This window comes from Lipotes vexillifer, unplaced genomic scaffold (assembly GCF_000442215.2).
Source record: "Lipotes vexillifer unplaced genomic scaffold, Lipotes_vexillifer_v1.1 scaffold648, whole genome shotgun sequence".
NCBI classification, from domain to species: domain Eukaryota; kingdom Metazoa; phylum Chordata; class Mammalia; order Artiodactyla; family Lipotidae; genus Lipotes; species Lipotes vexillifer.
Window position 1 is genome coordinate 1,065,830 of NW_006797096.1, and position 10,888 is coordinate 1,076,717.

The window sequence follows — 10,888 nt, forward strand, 5'->3', positions numbered from 1 at the left end:
AGTTCCTCTGTGATTACTGCCATCCTCGGAAGGTTTTTTCTGGATGGTGTAATGCATCGGTCAGGATAATATAGATTATGCTGCAGTCACAATCTCCAAATCTCAATGGATTGAAGCAAAAAACGGTATATTTCTTGTTCAAACTACGTGTCCAATAAGAGACACTTGGAGACACCGCTCAGTGGTGGCATCACCTTCCTTCCTGGACACAGGTGATGGGCAGCCACTGCCTGATACTATGGCAAATGAAAAATACAACTCTGAAGGGTCTCACGTGAGCAATACATGCCAGACTTGGAGGTAATACAATTCACTGGCCAGAACATGGCCCTACTCAACCACAGAGATCCAGGAAGTACAATTCTATCATGTGGCTGGAAGGCAGAGTCTGAGAAGCATTTGGTGAGCAGCAATAATGATTACCACAAGCTGCAGAGAACTCTTGCTCTTGTTTTAACCCCAGGGATGGCTACTGTAGAGCCAGTCAGTGCACACGATTGCATCCGGGAGATCAGGAGGCTCAAGAGATAGAGGGACTTCTGGGATCTTTTGGTGACATAAACTTAGAATTATTGATACACTGCTATAGGAGCCTGAAGATCTCTCTAGTCTCTCTCTAGTCCTGTATACACCAATGATTGCAGATGTCTTAAACCAGTTTTAAATGAAAAAGGCCATAGAACACCTGAATTCCATTCTCTTCATTTGATGAGATCTGCCAAGGTGCATTAAAATACCCCTTAGATTAAATCAAAATTGGTCAGCTAAGACTTTATATAGTGTCAATCTTACTATAAATTGTTTATTGTTTCAAAATGATAATTTTAAGAAACTTAGATAAAATAAGACTTTATGAGAGTACTTAATCTTGGTCATTCAATCTCGCAATATGGGTACATTATACAAATATTGGTGTACCATTTAGGGTTAGTTCTGACTGCATTAAACAAAAACTTTAAAATCATGATTTAAGTAATATAGAAGCAGTTGATTTCTCTTACATACAACAGAAGTCCAGAGATAGGATTCTTTGGGCTGGTATGCCAACTCCACAAAGGCCTTTGGGATCCAGGCTCTTTCTAGTCACCCACTGTGTTCCTTAGAGTATGACCCTGTCCTCATAGCACAAAATGGCTGGTAGAGCTCCAACCATCATATCCATATTCCAGGCAACAGAATGGGAGAAAGGAAAGAATGAGCTAAGTGTATACATCAGCTGTCTTTTAAGATGCTTTCCAAGAGTTTACACAAAACACTTCCACTTAATTTCACTGGCTAGGAGTTAGTCATATGGCCACATACAACTTTCGTTGTGGTGGGAAATATAAACATAGTCTTTTAGCTGAGTACAATTTATTGTCCTGAATAAAACTAGGGGTCCTAAGATTAGGGAAGAGGAGGAGACAGCAATTTGCCCTAATTGGGTTACTTGAGTCATGAACCAGTGTTGACTCTGGTAGCTGGCTGGCTTGCTTTGCCAGCTTCACTAACTGAGAGCTAGCTTTAGGAGCCCATGTGCTTTCTAACTGGGGTCTGGTAATAGTCCTAAACAATGCCCAGCAAAATTTTTAAGCTAAATGTAACAGAGCACTGGAGAAGACTTTCGATTCTAGAGCTGTTTAAGGATGCTCCAAACAATCTGTCCAGACCTCTGGGGGCTCAGTCCTGTTATTTACACCACACACACATTTCTGCCTGGAGGACCCTGAATGTAGTTTATCCCATCTTCAAAAATAGAAACCTCCTTCTGCCTGCCCCTCCCACTCCATTTTATAAACCAGTCTATTAGACATTCTATCAAAATTTACTTCATTTACTTGCTTAATAAATTACGACTCTGGCTCAGCAATATGTGAGAAATTCACCAGAAACAGAGGAAGAATTAGATAATCGATTCCTTTTATGGACCTTTCCTTAGCCTCTGATGTTGTGAGTGCAGAGTAGCTATGGGCAAGGCTGGCACTCTGCCTGCCCTCCTCCCCGCCTCCTATCCCGGCTTTATTGATTCTCAAAATATTGCATTCTACTCAGGGCAGCTGAAAGGCTCAAACAGAGCAAAATGGAACTGTGTTCTGGTCTCCCTCCTTTTAAACTTCCTCTTATGGTACTGCATTTGAACAAGCCCCATGCTACAGAGAACAGGAAGACACAATATGGTTTATCTCAAACCGGAAGTAACCAAATCCAATAATTGACCTTGTTAACTAATTCATTGCCAGGGAAGAGACTCCCTGTTATTGCTTCCTAAAGGAAACAACAACAACCATTTTAAAACCAACTTAAAATTTATATCACATAACAAATCACATATTTTAGTTATTGTCAAATACTTTGAGGCAAGATTTTTTCCTAGGGAGTAAGTACATCAAGAAGTAGGACTATCTAAAGGAAGCCGTCTGTGAGGCCTTATTGGAATTTTATTTGACTCCCTATTTCCCTCCCTACCACTACTTGCTAACTTCCTATTCTTTCTGTCCTCAGTCACATCAAGGTTGTCCCTGCTTTGACACCTTCACAGGAATTGTTCCTTTGCCAGCCAGGCTCTTTGCTCAGATCTTCAATGTCTGGTCACTTCCCATCATTCAAGTCCCACTTAAACGCCACCTCCTCTAAGAATACGTTCTGCTCATCCACTCGAAAGAGCCCAACTCCATCACTCTCTGTCTGCCACTCTGCTTTATTTTTATCACAGAATTTCTTGTCATCTAATAGTTTTCTGTTTATTTACTTGGTAATTACCTAGCCTCCCTCCATTAGGATGGGGGCTTCCAGTTTCAACCTAGCCCCTCATCATAACTGGCAAAATATTCTCCACCTCACTGGTGTTCAGGGTTAGGGCAGAGTTTCTCAGCCTCAGCACTATGAACATGTGAGGCCATATAATTCTTTGTGGTGAGGCTGTCCTGTGCGCTGTAGGATGTTTAGCAATCGCTGGCAATATCGCTTCTACCCATTAGATGGGCCCTAGTTGTGACAACCAAAAATGTCGCCAGACATGGCCAAATGCCCCCCGGGGAACAAAACTGCCTGTAGTTGAGGAATGCTGGTTTAGGCTGTTGGCTGCTGTGTTGCTGCTTTTATGTTCAGGAGGCATTATCTTCTCAGAATAATAATAGCTACCAGTCCTTGAATATCTACAGATACTGGGCACCGTTCTGTGGGTTTTACGTTTAATCTTTACAACAGCCCTTACAACCGGTACTTTTCCAGATAGGGCAACTGAGGCACAGAATGATTGATAAACATGTCTAAGTTCACGCCATCAGTAAGAGTGAAGCCTCGGGCTCAAACCAGACAACAGGCCCCAGAACTCTGTGCTAACAGTAGTTGGCACTGGTGTGGGAATCTCATTGCCTCTGGCGGCAGAAACTGGGCATCAGATGTGCTACTCATCCCCCTAACCCACACAGCCATTCATTCACAATGACGCAAGTGACAACTTTCCTCTGCAAGCCTCAGTTACCTCTGTAAATAATAATAATAGTAACTTCATTCAGGATTGCTTGAGGAGTTAACTTCAATAGCTTAAGTGAAAATAACTTAGCCTGGTTTCTAGCACATACTAAGTCCTGAATTCTTATCTCCTCTTCTTTTGCCCTTGGCTCCAAGCTCCAAAAGCACTGAAAGCAGAGTTTAAAGACCCTGGTCAGACAAGCCCCTGGGGAAATGTAACCTTTAAGCAATCTTCGGCATTTGTTGTTGACTGGGAGAGTAGAAAGCGGCCCCCTTAGAAGCAGCAGTCCAGGCTGGCATCACCTCTTCTGCTAATGAACAACAGCACAAGCCATCAGCACTTGCCCATTAAGCCAAATGGGGTTTTTAAATCTGTACTGATTAGATACCCCGGGGCCTGGCTGACAAGCAGCCTTCCGCGCTTCATTTCTTGATGTGAGTCAGTGAATTAATTGCCTGACCCATTGTTTTCTAACACGGCCAATTAAATGTTTTGGGATGGATGGCATGCGCATTTTGACCAGCAGGGGGCCTCCTTTGCTAACATAACGGAATTGGTACTTGGGCTTGGGGGCAGAGCCCCACCAAAAATTGGGTACTTTTGAAAAGTGTGTTCAGAATAGGGGTTCTAAATATGGGCCCACCGATCCCTAAGAATAGAACTCTGTGAACTTGGATGAGAAAAGAACTGTGTTTATTTCCACTACCCTCCAACTGAAATTTAGCATTTTCTTCAATTATGAATGTAGACAGCAAATCACGGATATTTGTCGAGCTCACCACGGTTTCTGCAGAGATCTTGAAATATCGTTTATATCCCTCCTTACTCTAAAATTACAGTAGCTGTAGGACCTGCTGCTAGATCTTGTGATTTAGTACATTAAGAAAGAAACACATATGGACCATATCACAAATCTGTTTTGTTGTTGGTATTTTAATAACTGTCTTTTGACATTATTAGTTTGCTTTGTACTATTTTATTTATTTTATTTTGTTTTGTTTTGTTTAAAACATTATTCTGAGAAGTAGCCCATGAACTTAGACTGTCTGCGTGTTCATGCGTGTTCATGAACACTTACAAAAAAACAAACACCTGGCTGACAGGCTACTAGGGCTGGTCTCCGGAGGAAAGAAGTTAGGCTTCAAGAGAATCTTTATACTTAATGATTTTTAGTCATGACTCACTTCCTGCCGTTCGATCTCTTCCCGTGACCTAAACATGTACCACAGTTATATCAAACCATTAGCTACAGTGCTTGGCAGTGTAAAATTTACATCAGGATGAAATTTTGTTGTCTTCAGAATTGCATTGACATAATTTTAGAGCATCCAGGATGCCCATCGTTCTGGCCTTGGGGAGGAAGGGGCCTAGCTTTTCCAGCTGCCTTTGACTTCATATTTTTGTTATGCTTGGTTCATTTCCAGGACTCAGGAATCTTCTGAAATAACAGGAGTTTCTCTCCACACTCAGCGCTGAGATTCACTTACTTTTCAGGGAGGAGGCCTCTACACTCTGCGACTCTTGCTTCCAGAGTCAATTCCTCTCCCACTCCCATAAGAAAAATTCTGAAATACCTGTACCAGAAGGAGAGGAAGAAGTGGGCACATAGAGAGTTTCTTTCCCCAGATTCTTCAGTTTCTTATCCCTCAGGGAAGTGAGGCCACAATGGGAGGTGGCTGGCCTGGGCCAGGCTGAGGTGTCCAGTTTTCCTGCCTAATGCCGAGTGCATCCCAGGCCTTGGCCTCTGAGGGCACAGGAACCAAGCAAGCCCAGGCAATGTGTGTCCCTTCAGCACTTTCTCCTCCCGCTTTCCAAACCTCCTACTTTTTCTCCGCTGCCCCTTCCCCTGCTACTCCTCAGCCCTGTCCTTTCATTCCCAAATCAAACCTTTTCCTTTATTCCCTAGAAAAGCAAAGATGACCCCAGCTGCAGCAATAATAACAGAAAATAATATCCACCCCTGTATTTATTAAAGACCTATAATGTGCAGGTATTATATGAGGTGCTTTAACTGCAACCTTCTCATTCAACCCCCTAACCAGTTGTACTGTGTTGGTAGTGCCCCCCCACCCCAAGAATTCATGTCCACCTCGAACCTCAGAATTTGATCTTATTTGGAAATAGGGTCTTTGCAGATGTAATTAGTTAAGGATCAAGATGAGATCGTCCTGGATTCGGGTTGGCCCTAGATCTAATGAGTGATATCCTTTTAAGAAGGGAGAACAGAGACACAGAGGGGAAGGCCGTGCAAAGATGGCAGGGGTTGGAATTATGCTACCATCAGCCAAGGAACGTCAAGGGCCACCAGAAGCTGGATGAGGCAAGGAAGGATTCTTCTCTAGAGCCTTCAGAGAGAACATAGTCTCGATGATACCTTGATTTCAGTCTTCCAGCCTCCAGAACTATGAGAGGAAAAGTTTCTGTTATTTTAAGCCCCGAGTTTGTGGTACTTTGTTACGACAGCCATAGGAAACAAATACACCAGCCAATGAGAAGGGTATTATTACCTCATTTGTCAAATGAAGAAACCCAGGCTCAAAGTACCTGCATAGATTTGCACAGTTGATGGAGGACCTGGGATTTGAACCCGATGTAACAAACCCCCAAAGCCTTCCAACTTCCCTTCAGTAGTGCTGGATTCAATTAGCTGTTGACCTTGATAGTTGATTACAGTAATTCATTTCCAAGTTGGAGGCAGACATGGGGCACAAGCTGTGGGAGGTGTGTTGTATAGGGGAGTATAGGATTCCCAGAGGACTTCTGGCCTTTCTGGGGAGGGAGGGGGAGAAACTGGAGCAGCTCTCCACCCTCTTTCCGCTGAACTCTTCTTAGAGTAAATCACATGGAACCTGCATTCCAGGACCATTCCCTGGGGAGGTTTGCTCTCCTTCCTTCATTTTCATTCCTGTCTAAACAATTTAAGGGGTTCTACAGATGTTCAAATGAGGAATCAAGATCCCTCTCTGAGACAGGCCTCTTGTTATGGCGGGAAACCCTCATTTCCCAGCAGATTAGCGTCCACAAGACTATTAGGAACTTTTTTATAAAAGTGGCACCGTAAACATGCTGGCTAAAGTCATCTATTGGTGAACAGAGAGGGCTTGATTTTGCCTACCTGCACAATTTTTTTCACAGGAACATTTCTAAGAAGATGGGTGTCTGTCCTACAAAAAAAATCACTGAATTCCTGAGGTCCTTAAAGGTTTTGCCATATTTCACATACCAGGCCCCGTAGTGTGGTGTGAAGTTCCTAGGGACATTAGAGACCTGTGGACCCCCAGACGGTGTCAGCGTGGGACGTGGCTGGACTGTGACTTGCTACAGTGATGCTGCCAGCGACTCATTGGTGTCAGGTCACTTGGCTGAAGGGCTGGAGGTTTATCAATGTCCCTATCCCTGACTTGTCAAGAGTTACAAGGTTATATACACTGACAGGAGAGTTTTTATTTTTAAAAAAACAGGATTTCTAAGACAAGATCAATTTTAGTCTTAGCAGTCCTGATACTGTCACTTTAGGTAAAACTCATCACAAGTTCAAATCCCAGTTCGGTTCTTACCAGGTGGGTGTCCTCAGGCAAGATCTTGAGCTTCCCTAGTCTCTGAACCTTTCTGCTGTGAAAATACTAACCTATCTCAAAGGCTTGTGACAGACTGAAAATCTAAAAGTCAAACAATATAAAAATGGGGAAGAGCAAGGTGATAAAAAGTTTGTGTTATCCCCTTCCCAATTTAACACGAAGGGTTATAGTCAGATGTGAATATGGTCTCGGAGCTACTTGCCAAAAGCAAGAAACATACTATCCTAAATGTATTTTTTTTTTTTAACTGTTGACCCCCTTCCTTTTATTTCCCATCTAATTCCTAGCAAGAGAATAGATGATGAGGAATAATAACCAGTGTCAAGTTGGCAATTTTTGTACTTTTGTACACGACTGGGCTATTATCAAGTTTGTGAGATCAGAGGGTCTGCAAATGTGTAAGACGAGTCTTTCTAGTCCAGTTTTAGCCAGGACCCTTGAGTTCTTTTATAATAGAATCTTAGCATCTTGCAGAAACATCCTTCAGTGTCAGCTGATCCAACCTCCTCATTTGACAGACAGAGAAATGGAGGCCAGAGAGCCTCCTGGATTCATTTTCCTCATCTGTTAAATGGGGGAGACAGTCCTTACCTCAGAGGGGTTTTCTCTGTTTTAAAGGTATAGAAAGGTACCTGGCATGTAATAAACCTCATATAGATGTTTGTGAGGCAGCAACGCTTGGTAATGAAGAGAAAATTTGTGTATCAGACAGCTGAGTTCATACTCTGGTCTTTTCCTCACTATTTTGTGACCTTAGGTGAAGTAACTAAAGTCCCTTTCCTCATAGAACTGTTGCAAGGATTAAATTAGTTAATATATGTAAAACACTTAGTGCCTGATGCATGATAAGCACCATACAAGAATTAATTTTTATTACTGTTATTTTACAAAAGATTATGTGGCTTATATAAGACTGCCCACTCAGTAGCAGAGCCAGAAAGAGAATAAAAAATGTTGGCTCCTAGCTGTGTGTACTCTTTACCAAAGTAATGTTCCTCTCCAAGGAAACTGGTTCCACATAAGCATAGGGTCCATTTATAACTTCTCTGAGGCCATTTCTGACTCCTGTGATTATTATAGAACTGAATTGTTTACTTCATCCCCCAGGATCATAGAGTTTGCAGCACAGCTTAATCGATAAGCTGTAAATAGGTTAATTAAGCTACGCACATGCCCTGCGACTGAGAAAAATGCTCAGCCACTTGTCTCCATGCGGGGGCGCCAAAGGGAGACAAAGGTGGCAGGAAGAGGAAGAACTAGCTGCTTCCTGCTTGCTTCCTGTTCCTGTGGCGTTGCCCAGCTATGGCCCTTCACCCTAAGCCCTCCCCAGAGGCAGGTGATTCCAGTTTGCAGTTTTCCCAACCTTTGCAGACACCGCTTTGTCAGAGGTCTGAATCTGTCCTGGGAGGGCCTGAGGCAGTAGCACCAGCCAAGCTCCAAACTCCTAAAGTGTAACAATCCCAACCTCCTCTCTTTGTTCCCCAGCCCTAGGTGATGGCTGCTTTGTGCAGCTGCTACCCCTGTGATATTTCAGGGTCCCCTTTTTGCCTCTTCAGTTCTGTAATATCTAGTTTAAAATTCTTTATATTAAATTCTCACTGTTAAAATAATTGGGGTGGTTTATTTCTTCTGACAGACTCTGACTGATACACACATGAATACGCATTTATAAAAATAAAAATAATCCACAAATAGAGGTAAATCAAAAGTCCTCAATCATCTCCTCTTTCTCTCTCTCTCTCTCTCTCTCTCTCTCTTCTCACACCCCCTACTGGATGTGGTCACATAAATTAGGTCTCGTTTGGGTTTACTCAATCACTTAGTTACTTCATTCCCTAGAGAAAATCACAGTTATTAGCAGGTGTCTGTCCCTCTAGAACTTTAAAAAATACATTTACATATGTATAGGTACACATATATTGTAGAGTATGATCACCAAATGAAAACATAATGAAATAATGTAGTGTAAATATAGCCATACATTACCATTTTAAAGTCCTTTTTCTCTTTTCTAAGAAAATTGATCTCTTCCATTTTAAAATCTTAATTAGAATTAGATCCCAGTTCTCTCCCAGTTTTAATCTGTTCCTGCTTCTTTTCACCGCTCAAAATGACATACTCTTCTTTCGATTCTTTTTTTTTTCTTTGCTCTTGTCATAACTTATGCTAAGTATATAGTCATGGGACAATGAACGGTAGCTATTATTATTACCACAACAGAACCCCACTGCATGGCTCTCCTAGGATAATAAGATTCAATGAGCTCATTATGAGATTCTGTGTGTACTTCATCAACCACACATAACTCATTTTTAAGTTAACTCTTTTACCAAAGGAGTAACACCTCTACCAAAATGTGCAATGAAAGGTATTAAGGGAAAACACAAAACATATATGATATTGTTCCTGCCTCTAAATTTCTTACAATCGAGTTGGCTTCCTCTCTCTGGCAGTTAAACAGTGCCAAATGAATGTGAAAGGTAGTACATGGTGGAAGAGTTCAGAACAGGAAAAGATCGCTTTCAATGGAGAAGCCAGCAAAGACTTTCCAGAGGAGATGGAATTTGGGCTGAATCTTGGCTAAGCAGTTGGCCTTGAAGTGACAGAAGAAAGAAGCCAGAGAGGACATTAAGAGCTCTGATCTATGTGACCCAGATTCTCTATCACAGTGAAACAAGTTGCTTTCTACATTGTAGAGCAGGATTTTACAAAATCCAATTATGAGGTGGACCCACGAAGGGAAGTATTTATGTATAAAACCAAGGGTGGACCCAAGGAGAAAAATGTCTATTTCTCTAGTTTATACTATGTCCAAGATGCTGAAAAATTCATGCTCTTCTTCCTTTCTTTCTTCCCTTCTTTCTTTCTTCATTATTTTTTTGGCCCATCACGTGGCATGCAGGGTCTTCTCTGACCAGGGGTCAAACCCATGCCCCCTGCACTGGAAGTGGCAGGGTCTTAACCACTGGAGCACCAGGGCAGTCCCATGCTTTTCTTCTTTATCCTTCCCACAGCTCTGACAATTCCTCTTTCCCATTCAACACCCCTCAAGACTCCTCTCCCCACCTCAAAACCCCCAAACCCTCCCACAACAAACAAACAGGAAAAATATTTTTAATTTCTTTCTTTTATTCACCTGAATTTGCAGACCCTGGTCTTACATTCAAAGTTAAGCAGCCCTGCTACATTATCGGTAATCCCTTTAGATTTTTCCCTAACATCTCAATGAAATTCTCTCATAAATCCCCTTCTTTGCTGACCAAGTGCTGTGCAGTTGCTGATTTTGCAAGATACGTGCTAATGTAAAGTGTGTCACCTTTGAGTCTCTTTATCATTTGGTTGCTTTCTGCTCCACCTTCTCCATATTTATGTCCTTATCACAGCCGCACACGGTATTTCAGATGCGCCTCAGTGTTCTTCCTGCCATGCCAGAATATTGACTGTAATCCGATAGCCTATCTCAAAATTGGTTTGGGGGCTTCTTTTTCTCCTTGTGGTCAAAATAGCTTGCCTCGTAAATGCCAGAATATATTTTTGCAGATTAGGGTTTTCTTTTCTTTCTTTTTTTTTTTTTTTTTTTTTCAAAAAACGGTGTCAACCGGTGTCAAAGCTTTCCGGAAAGATGTTTATATTATTTGGATAGCCTGCTTCAGCCATTAACATTTTCCTTTGCAGTTTAACCTCACAGATTTGCAGGACAGTTTCCCCACTGAAAATTTCTGCTGATTTCTTTGTAATTAAACATAACTTTCTTAGCTGTTCTTACATTCAAGCTATGGCTTAGAGCTTCAAAACACTTTTTCTCTTGCTGCTGAAATCATGAAGTCTGTGGTCTCCCACATCTTTTCTAAAAGCC